The sequence below is a fragment of the Helicoverpa zea genome, chromosome 25, assembly GCF_022581195.2.
Source record: "Helicoverpa zea isolate HzStark_Cry1AcR chromosome 25, ilHelZeax1.1, whole genome shotgun sequence".
NCBI classification, from domain to species: domain Eukaryota; kingdom Metazoa; phylum Arthropoda; class Insecta; order Lepidoptera; family Noctuidae; genus Helicoverpa; species Helicoverpa zea.
This window is the reverse complement of record NC_061476.1, coordinates 5,508,437-5,523,088: the sequence shown is the minus strand read 5'-3', so window position 1 is coordinate 5,523,088 and position 14,652 is coordinate 5,508,437. Positions and strand designations below refer to the sequence as shown.

Here is a 14,652-nt window from a genome sequence, read left to right as displayed (position 1 = left end):
AAAGTAGAAAAGAAAAGAAGAAGGAAGACTTACTTCAATTAAAAATCAATTTATAGAAATAAGATTTGTAGCGCGATGGAGAGACCTCGAACGTACAAAACGATACAAAAGAGAAATTGATTTGGGATTGGAAACGTGTCGTTGAGTCTGGCGGGTGGCACAAAAAGAATTGACGTATCGACAGTTGAAATAGTGGTGGCGAACGTATCACGTTAAGTGAGTAAATGTAACGTAGAGTGGCAGCAGGAACGCATAGCGGACGCGCCCGATAGCGTATAGCAATTGGACTGACACTGCATATTGTAAACACTGGACACAAATCGGAACTAGATACGGGCGATGCTGTGTTTAACGTAACGGGAACTAGTTCAAGCAGAACCGATGGAATGAAAAGGCATATCATGGAAATATAATACTAGAGAACAATTTGTTGAGTTCAGAATAGAAGAGTATGTATGTGGTTAATTTGTATTCCAAGCTTAATGATTTAGAAAAAATACATATTTCCGCTACTTGTACTGATACTTTTTATCTAAAATTCTAATCTAAAAGGTGTCTTTTATAATTATCTGAATTCGCTAAAGCAAACTTAACCTTGCCCATTTTCGGAACTTTCTGCATTCTACTTTTCCTCTTTGTCTATTTCATTGGCTGTTAAAATCTCCTCTTCATACTTTAGTCTTCTAAATAGAAGATTCTAGAGATACATACCACGAGTGCGTGTCGCACCCGTCTTTCCGCCGCGGTGTATGGCTCCCTATTATGCTGCAGGCTGCGAACTGAAACAAGGAAACAACAGATTTATTAAAAGCGAACGGGAAAAACATTCGTCACTATATACCTCAAAATCTGGAGCAAACAAATACGAGCGTGTCGCTCATGTTTTTATTAAAGAACCGACCAACTTTAAGGTTCTTTTGACAAACATAAATTTCGAGTTACTTAAAAACAGAGCTACTATTTTTCCTGAAACAACGAGTGCTTTTGCAATTACTGTTTTTCTAAGATTCTCATTACCTACAGTTTTTTTTTCTTCGACTTTATCTCGACAATGATACCCTTTCTAAAGAAACTATTAGGAGATCCTAAGATCATATGTCTAATATTAGACTCCAAAATAAAAAAAGATTTCCACAATGATCTGAAAAATACCTTCGATTCTAGTACATTAAACATTTCTAAAAGTCTTTCATTAGGAATGAGTGGTAGAACTATGCTTGGTTAACTTTCATAGTATGTGCATTCATTAGCATAGCCTGGCAGCCAGTCCTCTGATTCTCAAACGTTCAAAAACTCGTACTTAGCATCAATTAGTGGTGAAAGAATTTTAAGTTGGGTTTTTAATTCTGCGCGTTCCATGTAAATGACTTCGCCTATACTTTTTTATTTTTAGTGTGGTCTGAGTACCTACATTTATATGTGTCGATTTAATTGCAAACCCACTATTAGAATGTCCTCCCGTAAGTGCCACAAATATTTCTTGAAATCCCAGCCCCAAAGAACGTTCAATTAAATATAGAAAAATGCGGCGTATAAAATCATCAACTGACATAACACAAAGCCGAGAAGAAGGGATCTATTTTCGCCAAGAGTTGGAACAAGACAAGCCCATTTACCACCAAACCGTTACCGGTTGCAACCAGGCCGCTTTATATTTAGAGTGTGGATTCCTTGCGCTTCCGTGTTCGTACCAAGTATTAGTGGACCGAGTGACTAATTGCAAAGCTGTAGCTCAGAATTGTACCGGATACTGTAGCTGGTACCGAGATACGGTCCGTTTGAAATGCCGGTAATATGTCGGCCAGATTATGCTCAATGGTACCATGTTCAAGTGTTCGCGGTAACTCTGGGTGATTTGCTTTAATTGATATGAGGTTTCCTCTCATTAAGTGTACCAGGAATCTTCTTAAAGGATTTTCAGTTAAAGGCGCTACTAATCAATTTATGTACGGATGAAAGAATTGCTCTCCGATGTTTGCTCTTGTTTAAAATGCAAACTTTTAAATGAAAAGTACAAATAAAGCTAAAACAAAAATCCCGAGAGAAAATGAAACTTTAAAAACAATTTACGAACATATACCATTTACCAATTAACTGTGCGAAAGCATTTTTTAATAAACGAGAGAATCACTTTTTTATATTCATTTGCCGACCGAAAAGCTTTTTGAAGACAAAATATTCCACATCCATGCATCATGTTTGTTTGAACAAAACGTTCGCCACGACACGACCTCAATATTTATGCATCATAAATATATTAATGTTTGAGATACGATCTTTTATTTCATTGTTATACAATGTAAGAACAGTTAAATCGTTCGTTCTTGAAAGTGAAGGAAACGGAGCTAATATTATAGGGATATGCATTGGATTAAAATTGGGAGATTAAATAGTAACGATGACATATAATTCTAAGGACAATATGTGCCAAAGAATTTAAGAAAAAATGAGGCTAAAGAGGTAATGTGGATTCCTCTTAGAAGCAGTCAGGTAGAACGAATTAATGATACTGTTTGAGCTAATAGAGAAACAAAACCTGCGGACATACATGTGTATATCACAATACATTTGCAAGTAAATCCCAACACACTAGGCTCGGGCCAAGCCTTTGTTTAGCCACAATTCCAGTGCATGTATTTAAACCCAGTCCTATTGGCTCTGGTGGAAAATTATTTAATGCAGTCGGAAACCTCAGTGTTAGATTCAAAGTTGGTGTTGCTCGAGATTAGAGAATTACGGTATTCGAGAATCAATGGTCCCCATTGAACCAATACTTGGACCAAGTTATGGATTCTGATTTAGAACAATTGGTTAAAACGTTTGACACAAATTTTCCGTAGCTTGATAACTAATTCTGTTGTTTGTATTTACTTGTGACTTTCTTATTTAAAAGAAGGAGCACATTTAAATGAGCTACTTAGGGGTTTAGAAAAAATAAATTACGAGTAATCAGACGTTTTTCTAAGCATTGATTAATTGCTTCGCTTTAAAAGCCTCGATAGAATCTAACTTTGCAAAGGGAATTTTACAGGTCCATTTATTTTATTCCAACTAGACAGTTTCCCTCGGGAGCGGAACAAATCGAACTCACGTGGATTTCTAGTTAATCGTAACCTGAACATCGTGCTCTAGAGAGTTTCTCTTGAATTATTGGAAACTGCTCTTTTATCTTTGGAAGTATTCATTCAATTCTATGTTACTGTAGTAAAATAAACGATGTGTCACAATCATAACACACGACACTCTTGAATATCGTCACTATTGTAATCATAATGTAACCATTCTACACAAATACTACGGTACAATATCTTAGCAATGCATGTGTATACGCCTTACGTAGATAAATCATAATAAATATGTACAACACTCCGATCGATGCGATGTAAGATTGCTGAAATACCTCCACGCAAGTAAATAATTTTCTATAGAGTATTGATTTTCGATATTTTATATATTCTGAGATATATATTATATTCGATATATCTCAGGCGACTGGAATAATTAAGCCTCGGCAACTGAATACCTGCTCGTTATTACTTAATAAACAATAGTTCGTCAAGGTCTGAAATAGCACGTGAGGCAGCTTAATATTGATGGGAAATAGTGACCATAACTTCTATGTCATCGAAAGAATTTCGGCGAAAATACTATCCCATTTTATCTTTCGTAACGCTCGCGCTGTCACATTGGTTCTTCAGTACCGGTAAACTCAAAACTTAAAGCAACATTTTGAAGGAGATTTTATCTTAACCTCCCTAAGCGGAATATCAGGGGTTGGTACAAGAGGAGCAGGGTGTAAGAGCGAGTCCAAACATCGATAAGGCCACGAGGCGGGGTAAGCAAATGTGCTAATATTTGTCTAGTGTCGTACGGTGACGCATTACGTCTGGCAAAACAAATCTTATTTGTTTTGGACGTCATTTTATTGGATGATTGGAGGTTAGTTTGGACCACCTAGTGGACGGGTCCTCATCATCTGCCGAGCCTTTTCCCAACTATGTTGGGGTCGGCTTCCAGTCTAAAAGGATGCAGCTGAGTACCAGTGTATTACAAAGAGCGACTGCCTATCTAACTTCCGCGGACACAATGATCATCATCCTCCGAGCCTTTTTCCCAACTATGTTGGGGTCGGCTTCCAGTCTAACCGGATATTATGATAAATATAATAATAGAGGAAAGGATTGCGCGGGTATGTAGTCTTCGCACTGAGTCATTTAGACCTTGTATCAAGGATGAACGAATTACTCGTTAAGAATAATATTTGTGAGATGGTCACTCAGTCGAAATGTTCTAAACTTCTGTCTGATATACCTTGGTGTTTGAAGAAGTATCAGTGGGTATGAACCGAACCTTCCTGATAATATATAACTTTAATTTTTTTGAGTCTTCATAGCAACTGTTAAAAATAAAATAAAGATTTTCTTACTAAGTATTACAATATAAACCACTTTCTTATCTTAACAATGAAGTAAATAGATATAAACGTAGTATACATATGTATAACGAATTTTACACGTGTTTTATTTACTTTTTATTTTTCAGGTTTTTAGTTATCAACTGACAGAGATTGAAGCAGTTGAGTACTTAAATCATGACAAACAAAGAATTACAATAAAAACTGTGTTACTAATGTAATTACATGCTAATTAGCTCAAGGAAAGTTTGCTTGACTAAGGTCTAGATAAAAATGTTAAGTATGATAACGTGGTTATTAATACCAGTGATTTAATTTGGTCTAGTTAAAGCATTAATATATTTTTGGGGTCATTTATAATGCGGCTTCAGCGAGCTTTTTGCCAACTTTATTTAGGTCAGCCTTCCATACTAAGATACGGCTGAATATTTTTTTATGTTAACAGTAATAAACAGTATTATGAGGGTAGGTAAGGTAGACTTGTTATCAGATTTTTTACAAGATCAACTTGTCGTGCTAACCGTAGATAGTAGTAATGTCTAATTTGCGGCTACTTTTCCATGTCGCAGATTGATCGATTAACGCCCACTGTTTAGCCTCGGCCTGGAAGCCGACCCCAACATGACTGGGAAAAAGGCTCGGAGGATGATGATGTTTAGCCTCGGCATTCACTACCAAGAACAGTATAAACCTTGGAATCCTGATCGCACAAACGTAGTTATTATGGCCAAAGCGCAAACTACTGAGTTAATGTCTTATTTGTGGTTTCCCTCGCCTACGTGAAGAGTGGGTGGCCTATGCTTAACCCAAACTGCACGTGAATGATTCTCAGGTTCCATATTAGTCATATGCCTAGCCGTTTCCAAAAAAAAAAAAAACAAATGATAGCCAGGACCTACAGTTTAACGTGCCCTCCGTAACACGGTCATTGGTGTCCAAGATACTTAGAAATTACATACAATCTCAGAAAAATTGCATTGGTGCTTGCCTGACTAGGAATCGAACTCACACTCTTTCTTGAGAGGTAGGTTCTTTATCCACTAGGCCACCACGACTTTTGATTCTCATGTTTCATATAGTAAAAACTAAAAACACACAGACACACAAATACCTTTATTTGTTCTACATTTTGTGCAGATGTGAGACATCAAACACGTATGTTGCTCTTGACGTTAGATAAAGCTGTTGTCTGTACAAATATTGCGGTACTTGTGTTTGCTCGTGTCAAATTCATTTAATTACCGGCTTCCTAGTAGCTATCTTGTAAGGTGACAAATACTAGCGTTTTAATGGAGGCTTAAATTGAACCTTGGCAGAATTTTCCTTAAAAAATAATCCTCTTGTCTTGATAAACCACTGAAAATATATGTAAACTAGACGTTTTTAAGACTACTGAATTATGATTCCCTGAAAGTTATATGTTTTACACTACACGGGAAGTAATATTACATTATAGTAGTTTTAAAAGTATTTTAAACCTTAAGTCATACAAGAGGCATCAATTTTATTGAAAACATCGTTAAATACAAGATCGTTAATTAGATATACAAAACTACAGATACTAACAGTCACTTAAATGAAAATACACCACAAATCATGGTTTTTCTCCCACCATAATTCAGACCCTGAATCAAAGCATCCGTTATATAAATTAAACCCATGTTATCAGTTTTGTTTGATGTCGCCAACATTTGGTTGGCAATTTTTTTCATTTGACATTTATGTTCCTGACCGTGTAGGAGGCAGATTGTTAAACCGTTTTTAAATACGGGAGCTGTATCATATTGCTATTATAACTCATGAGTCAGTAAGAGACATATTTTATTAGTTATATTATGCCTCTATGTATACATATCCATCTGCCTAGCCTTTTCCCAAGGTCGGCTTTCAGTCAGACTAGATGCAGCTGAGTACCAGTTCACATAGGGCGCCTGCCTATCTGACCTTCCCAAACCAGGCACAACCCGATGCAGCTGAATACCAGTGTTTTATATGAAGCTACTGCCTATCTGACCTCCTCAACCCAGTTACCCAAGCAACTCGATACCCGTTGGTTAGACTGGTAACATTCTGTAATGTAAAATGTATGCCACCTCCAACTAGAATGTAGTTTTTTGGGTTACTACAGAAGATTACCACATGACTATAGGTTTATCTTATGTTACATGATCTCTTTTTTTGGATGTGGATAATCATAGATAACTTTTTCTGTTGCATGGTGGAGCTAAGTTCCGAATGTCGGAGTTTTACTTAACTGTTAAGTCTGAAACTCGAAATTAGAATAGTTAATACTATTTTAATTTTCTTTTTGTTTAATTGTTGAATGGATTCGTTGCCGTGGGAACGTACACATGGTGTTACGAAACTCCACTTAATTCTTGGTGCTAATTTCCAAGTGACTAACCAAGGTTTACTCGGCGTTAATACTAATGGCCTTACTACAAAAACTTTAACCACTGTTTTACACTTGTCTAAAAAAAATGTGGCTCCAAAATGAACCATATGTCAACGTCATAATTTGACATTTTTTTAGACAAGTCTTAAACTGACGTTAAAAAGTTTTTGTGATAAGACGGTAATGGCCTTACTACAAAAACTTTAACCACTGTTTTACACTTGTCTAAAAAAAATGTGGCTCCAAAATGAACCATATGTCAACGTCATAATTTGACATTTTTTTAGACAAGTCTTAAACTGACGTTAAAAAGTTTTTGTGATAAGACGGTAATGGCCTTACTACAAAAACTTTAACCACTGTTTTACACTTGTCTAAAAAAAATGTGGCTCCAAAATGAACCATATGTCAACGTCATAATTTGACATTTTTTTAGACAAGTCTTAAACTGACGTTAAAAAGTTTTTGTGATAAGACGGTAAGTGTTTAGAGTGACTTGTGTTAACCGATTATTCAGTGTTTCCTTTCTGTTGCAAAATTAAGTTATTCAGATACAGTCAGGGTAATTTGAATCCTGCTATCAATAAACCACTGAGATTACCTAATATGCTTTTCAATAACATTGCATTAATTTCAACTTAAAATCTAGCATTAAACTTTATTAAAATTAAGCTCCCAATGGAATAACATATATTTTATAATTGTCTGTAGTCTATAAATAGTAACTTATTAATATGAAACGAACGTTTAATCACATAGTTGGCTCCTACCGACTCGGTAACTGTTTCCTTTCCCAGTGAATCATGTACATTATTATATTTTATTATCATTAAAACACAAACATTTGGGATTTACGCCAGGCCGACATAAATTCTACCAATTTTTTTAATATCATAGTATCGTATTAAAATTATACTTTTGGAGTATCTCAAAGCTAAAAGTCCAGTTATAAATAGGTTAATATAAAACAATTGTCCCTACTGTTGGCATGTCGATTGGATTGTTCATGAAATATCTTTCTAAATTACTGTTGGATTTTAACATGACTGGTTTGTCAACCAATTTGACAATTGCACTGGAATCTGTATGACGCTTTCTTTCATAATGACACAAGTACACATTTTCTGGACTATAATAAACCGGCCAAGTGCGAGTCGGACTCGCGCACCGAGGGTTCCGTACAAATCCTGTATAGATAAAAAGTGAGTCTCGGGCCAACCGTTCAGTTTAGAACAATCATAGTTATGGTAATTTCGTGAGAGTCAAAGTAGTTAATATTTTTTATTTTATAATATAACTAAAATAGTAGGCCAGTACCTTGTAAAAGTTATTTTATAAAAGTTATTTATATATTATTTATATACAATATTTTATAGTCATTTTTCAGAAATTTGATTGAAAATAACTAATTATGTCTTAAAGGTCATTGGGCATATCTGACCCGCTTTGTAAAAAGTGGCGGACATGAATCAAAGTAGTTTTAAATTGTGGAGAATGGTATGACGTTTCTTTGAATATAAATATTTTGTTAAAATTCCATGGAGACGAATGTCCAGGATTGTTTGAAAAATATAAAAGACAAGCAGTTTCAGAGTATTGTACAGGTAGCAATGCTAGTTTTTATTGTTAAAGACTTTTCATAAAGAAGGAAGATGCCGATTCGGATGACCAGGATCTGATGAGGATCTGGAAACCCTGAGAAATCGAGGGCAACTCTTGAATATTGTAGGCACGCATCGAGTCATAACCAGACATGTGAGTGTATTTTTGAGGGTACTGGTAAACAATGAAGGTTTGGAGCTGATTTGATTATGGAGACTACAGAGAGTCGAGGGAACTCCTGAACGGTATGTTACAACTACCACGTGCTTGGGCTTATTTTATTCGTATTGGCGAAGACTTTCCACATAGATAGGTTTGACTGCCATTGTGGGATCGATAGCAAAGATCAGATATAGTTATGGGAACTCCTTTACAATTTATAACGTAACCTTGTGTTGGAGCTTATTTTAGGTGATGAGAATTCACTACTAACTTGGGTTAAAGCAGCCATTGCAGGAATGGGATCTTTTATTTTTGAGGGATTAATCACCTAACGAGCCCCAGTTTCAGGTTTTTTTCGAAACCGCCTGACGACTTGTAGCTGTCGAATTGTAACAACGACTTCTAGAGAGTAGGATTCGGGGCTGCTGGCTTTACGTTTCTAGAGCCTTGACAAAAGTGTAATTCTGTCCCTTTCTTGGTTTTATAAAATCGGCTTTATTTTATTTTGTAGCATTTTGCACACAAATCTAACTTCAAACATATAAAAAAGGGGATATTATAAATTGCATATCAAATAAATAATCGCCTATCAATTAATACTCATCATTTATATTCTTTTTTACATCAAATAACTTAGTTCACTACAAATAAACTAAATGTTTAACAACACTCAAACTGCAGATAATTCGAAATTATACATCAATATGACATTGCTTTTTTTATTATAATGCAATACACTTAAATTTATTCTTGTACAAAAATACTACATACATAGCATTAATACTGACTGCACAGCAAATTTTCCATATTTCATAGCAAAATAACTATCCCAGTCGCATATTAACCAGTAAGTACAACAAAACCTGTTCATCATATTTGTCTTAATTTTCAAGAAGCCATGCTCGACAAATTAAATGATTATTATAACAAAAAAATCCTGTCACATTGCATTATTTCTAAAAACAGAACAAATTAACTGAAAAAGGTTCGCGGCTTCGCGCGCTTTTTCGTCACTGGAGTGCAGAGTGGCGCGAGTGAGTAAGATAGAGTTCAATTAAAAAATATTGTATTAAAAATTGAAGCTAGTAACGAAAACAAATCGCTGCAAAACCGACTCCACGTAGTCTTGTCTGCCCTACCCCTAGAGTGCAATTCAAAACCGCGTAGGCGCGGAGGGGCGAGGCGGCCTGCGAGCTGAGGAGCAGGTAATTTTAACGCTCGCCAACGCGGTTGAGGCTGGCCGGCTCGGCCGGCCAGTAAGCCGAAGCTGCGGTGGTGAGCGTGAAAATCATCTGCGACGATAAGCTCGCATTTGACCGCCGGAGCCACGAAGCGCCGGAGCCGTGACAGAAGTGATGCTTGCTGCATGTTGCATGCTTACTTCCATGTTGCATGCCTGGTTACATGCTGCATGCCTGCTTTCATGCTTCAGGCTTGTTTGCATGCTTCTTACAGGAAAATAAAAATTCCAAAACTATGCCAAAAGATGATTCTGACTATAAACATTCTGAAATATGATATTATAGTAGTAGCCTTTTAATGACTACTTATATGAAATGTATGCCAAAAGGAAATACTGACAATGACTGACAATGCACCAGCCCTATTTTTTTAAAGAACTATAGTATGTATATGCAAGCATATCATCGGACTTGCGATCCGACTCAAGTACGTGGCGCCAGCTGCAGAAGCTAAAAATGTTGCCTATTATTATTAGGGCAAAAAAGGAAACGTGTACGCCCCGCGAAAGCAAGACGCGCTTTAATAATTCAATAAATTACAATTTTGTATTTAATTTTATATTTTTTTGCTGGTCTCATTATGCCGTAATTAATAAATAATAAGATGACTGAGACAAATAAAATGCTGTTTCATTCTGAAAAACTGCTGTAAATAATATAAAAATAGAAGCTATATTTAAAAGAAAAAGAGTTAACATGTATAATGTGCATTAAGATTATTAGCTGTGCATTGATGAAAAAGCTTTTGCTTTAGGAAAAATCGCTGTACGCTGCGAAAATAAATTGTAGTGTGTTTAGTGATATTTTGAGTTGAATATTTTGCTGTGCAATCAGTAATTTTGATGGGAATTCGGAATCTTATTGCATAGAAAAAGGATATTTTTTGATTTGCGTTTAAATACTACCCATAAAAAAGCAACAAGAAAACAAAAGCAAGAAATAAATTAAAAAGATGTTAGGTGCATCGGTCTAGAAGTCGGTGTCTAGAGGATGCATCTATATTTATTTAACCACCGAGATCTAGACCGATGCATATAAACAGTTTTCTTGTTGTTTTTAGAAGTGTGAAGTGAAAAGTTCTCGTCAATACGAATAATATAAGCCCAAACACGACGTAACTAAAACATACCGTTAGGGAGTTCTCTCGACTTTCTCACGTCTCCATCATCAGGTAAGCTGTAGACCTTCACTGTTTGATAGAATCACCAGACATACATCTGAGAATCAAGTTTTAATCCTATGCATGCCTACAATTTCTGATAGTTGCCCTCGATTTTTCAGGATTTCCATCATCAGACCCTGACTTGATGACAATGGAAATAAACGGTGAGTATACTCTTTCACTACAAAGAAATGATTTCTCAAATCCGTCAAACGTGGTCGTTTAAATTCCCCATTGAAATGAGGAAAATATTTGATGTTTACACCTGATTTGCTCTAGATTCCCATGGTTCACATTGATGCGACTAATGCCATAGTAAATCAGAGCCTTATATCATTATACTGTGCTATATTTCGTTCGTGTCCGCCGTGGGTATGGTTTCCATACTAAGGTGCCCAATGACCTTTGAATGATTTAATTTTTCACAGTTTAGAGGCAATTATATTTAAGAAGTGTTTGATATGAATTTCACTTTTTATTCAAAACTTTAATATCTCTACGCGTTCATGTGAAAAAGGGTACGTAGTAAGTTTATAATCATTAAAAAAATATTTTATGTCATGTAAGCAAAAATAATATTTTTATATTTTATGTAACTTCAAATTATTAATCAAATTTCAAATTAATAATCATTTTCGCAATTTTTCCTTTATCTGTACTACATAACGTTGCTTCGTGCCGAATTTCATGATTCTGAGTTCACGGGAAGAACCTTGTAGGTTTTGATTCCCTAGCGTGTGACGGAAATTCGTCTAAGGTTTCGGTAAAACTGCTGTATCTTTTGATCGCTTTAACTTAGAAGTTTGATTTTTTCATTGCTTAAAGGGACAATAGACCTAGGTATTTGGTATAAATTTCAATTTGGTACCTTTATTCGTTCGTGAGAAATAAGGTAGTAAGTTACATTTTATTAAAATATTTTTATTATATGATATAACTAAAAAAAATTGATTTTCGCAATTTTTCCTATATTTGCATTATATGACAATGCTTCATGCCAAATTTCAAGATTCTGAGTTTACGGGAAGTACCCTGTAGGTTTTGATTCCTTTGCGAGTGTCGAAAATTTGTTGAAAATATCGACATAATCGGTTGTATCTTTTGATTGGCTTGGCTTAGAAGTTTTGATATTTTCACAGCTTAAAGAGGCAATAGACTCGAGTATTTCATGTGAATTTCAGCTTGATACGTCCACGCGTTCTTAAGATAAAGGGTCTTGACAGACAGACAGACAGACAGACAGACAGACAGACAGACAGACAGACAGACAGACAGACAGACAGACAGACAGACGGACAACAAAGTGATCCTATAAGGGTTCCGTTTTTTCCTTTCGAGGTTCGGAACCCTAAAAACGACTATGGTATTTGGCCCCAGACTTTGTTTCGATGTTCTTTCCTCAAGGTATTCAAATAGATAAATACTGGCCGGCCCCACCTTGCTTTTTTTTCTAAATATTGCCCTGTTATATTGTAAAACCTATTAACAGAAATAAATATTATTAATAATTAAACAGAATGGATAAAAATAAAACAAGGTCAGGCCTAACTTTACATACCTATGTAGTATGACAATTTGGTAGGTTACGTACTATTACTAGAAAACCGCAAATTGAAATTGACGTTATTATTTCTTTATGTATGACGTGCTGTATTAGCCATAAATATAATATTCGTACACTTAGCAAAAACTTCACCATTTTTCCTTAAACCTGAACCGGGAAAATAAAACTAGGTAGCTATTTACGTCAATACCTTTATATCTAATAATCGAAACCACAAAATGATGGTTTATGAGTGAAAAAACTGAAATTATAGATTCATAGATAGAACTGTTTTTACATAGGTAATATTCAGGATTTACCAATGCAAAACATTCGAGGTACGCAAGAAGAACAATTATTGAATTTACACATTTAATACCAAGAACTTAACATTTAAAATTCTCAATTTCTTGGATTTTGAATCGAACTAAGTAAATCCATTAGAAATCCAAGGCATGTGTAGATAAAATCTCAAGGCAAATACCTACTGGCAAATAACGTTCACCCACATTATGAAGTAAATACTAAGTAGTGACCGTGCCTACATTGAATGGAGAATATGCATATGTTCAATGTACATTCAATATAGTATTTCGGTGTATGCCTTACTTGCATACATGGCACCGTAGAAACGATTTTGTAAAGGAATCCAATTAACACCACTAACATTCCGAATAATGAGATATTGAAAATGTAGTCATGCCACAATTAATAGGTACTTATTCCTCGACATGGGGATATTGCTAAAATGGATCATCAGCCTTTTTTACATTCTCCCTGCAGAACCTTTGCCTTTTTGCATACAAAATAGGAATTAAGCGTTACTCGCCACGCTGAAGGCGGATTGGCGATTACAAGCTTTAAGTCCAGGTTTCCAGACCAAATTTCCTTAAACATTAGACAAAGGTGTTCACGACTTCACGTATTACTTTCCTGTATAAGAAAAGGCATGTGTTATGCACTGCAGCCGTACAAAAAAGGCGTGAGTAAGATATACTTAAGAGTAAAATTTGATAAAGTAATAGCATTAATCTGTGTACGCTCATTGCGCAAACCGGCCCCACCAGTGCCGATGATCACATCGCATCAATGCCAACCGGTACCGAAGCCCGAGGCACTGCAGGCGCGAATCAGCCTGCAACTGGCCCGGTGATGTCATACTCGTGACGTCACTGGAACAACTCTATCCGTCGCCATCGTTACATTCACAGCACTTTATAATTCTAGGTCAGTTTGGTAAAGATTACTTAGATTAAAACACGATATGGTTTTCGATAAATCGTCTCTAGCAAATACATGAGATGCTATCGATCCGGGAGACGAGTTCGGGTGAGTCACATCTCCAGAACCGCCCTTGTTGGCTCGTTGTATAATTATTATGTGTCTAGACTCCCGGCGGCGGCCAGGCGACGTCTATGGAAATATAACGACGCCTGGATATTTTATTCAAAGCAACACTAGAGAAGTTTCATCGGAATGAGGTTAACCGAGTTACGCGGCCGATTCGCCGCATCGATAGTGTGATCGCGGATAAACTAATATCGAACTTTCTACAGCACGTACCTGAAAATATCACGAGTGCAGTATCAAGGCAAGAGAGTGCACAGGACGGAAAACACGAAGAGGTGACGTTCCCAGAAGTTCTTATCTCCATATCACTTCACAGGGGCACCTCATAGTCCTCGTATGCTAAGTTCTTCGCACATCGCTATAAGCGACTCCGGAATTCCTTTCAGGCATCAAATTTGTCACCTAATTTATCAGGCACTTGACTCATAATTGGTTGTGAATTTTCGCGCGGTACCAAGGGGGCACACATTATATTATGAAATAGTAACGGGGACACGTGCTCTCGCGGCAGAGAGGGACGGATTCACTGAACGTCCTTGGCGAGGGGGCGCGCGGGGCGCCTGCGGCATCAGACGTTTCAATCATCCCCGGGGGGACAGGGACGGGGCTAGGGGCGGCCGGCGCGCGCGAGCGGGACGGAGCAGACCGTGCTATTGACCGGCGCGCAGACCACGCCCACCCGGGCGAGACACGGGCGCGCTGATGTTCCAAGTGAAAATCGAACGTCGGCCCGGGCAGACGCGGCGGGAGGCGTTTCGGCTGCAGCACCAAGGTTACCCCCAC

At 36.8% G+C, this 14,652-nt stretch overlaps 1 protein-coding gene across 10 annotated transcripts in view; it reads right to left on the bottom strand.

Annotated features, from left to right (window-relative positions):
• Positions 1–14,652, bottom strand: part of LOC124642833 (plasma membrane calcium-transporting ATPase 2) — a 158,932-nt gene that overhangs the window by 80,794 nt on the left and 63,486 nt on the right. For 7 of the 10 annotated variants that reach the window (XM_047181562.1, XM_047181561.1, XM_047181560.1 and 4 more), the window contains one exon: positions 712–779. The gene's annotated coding sequence lies outside the window, so the exon portion shown is untranslated. Of the gene's footprint in view, positions 1–711; positions 780–14,082; positions 14,346–14,652 lie in introns of those variants that run through there. The other 3 variants (XM_047181563.1, XM_047181565.1, XM_047181569.1) reach the window with 2 other exon arrangements.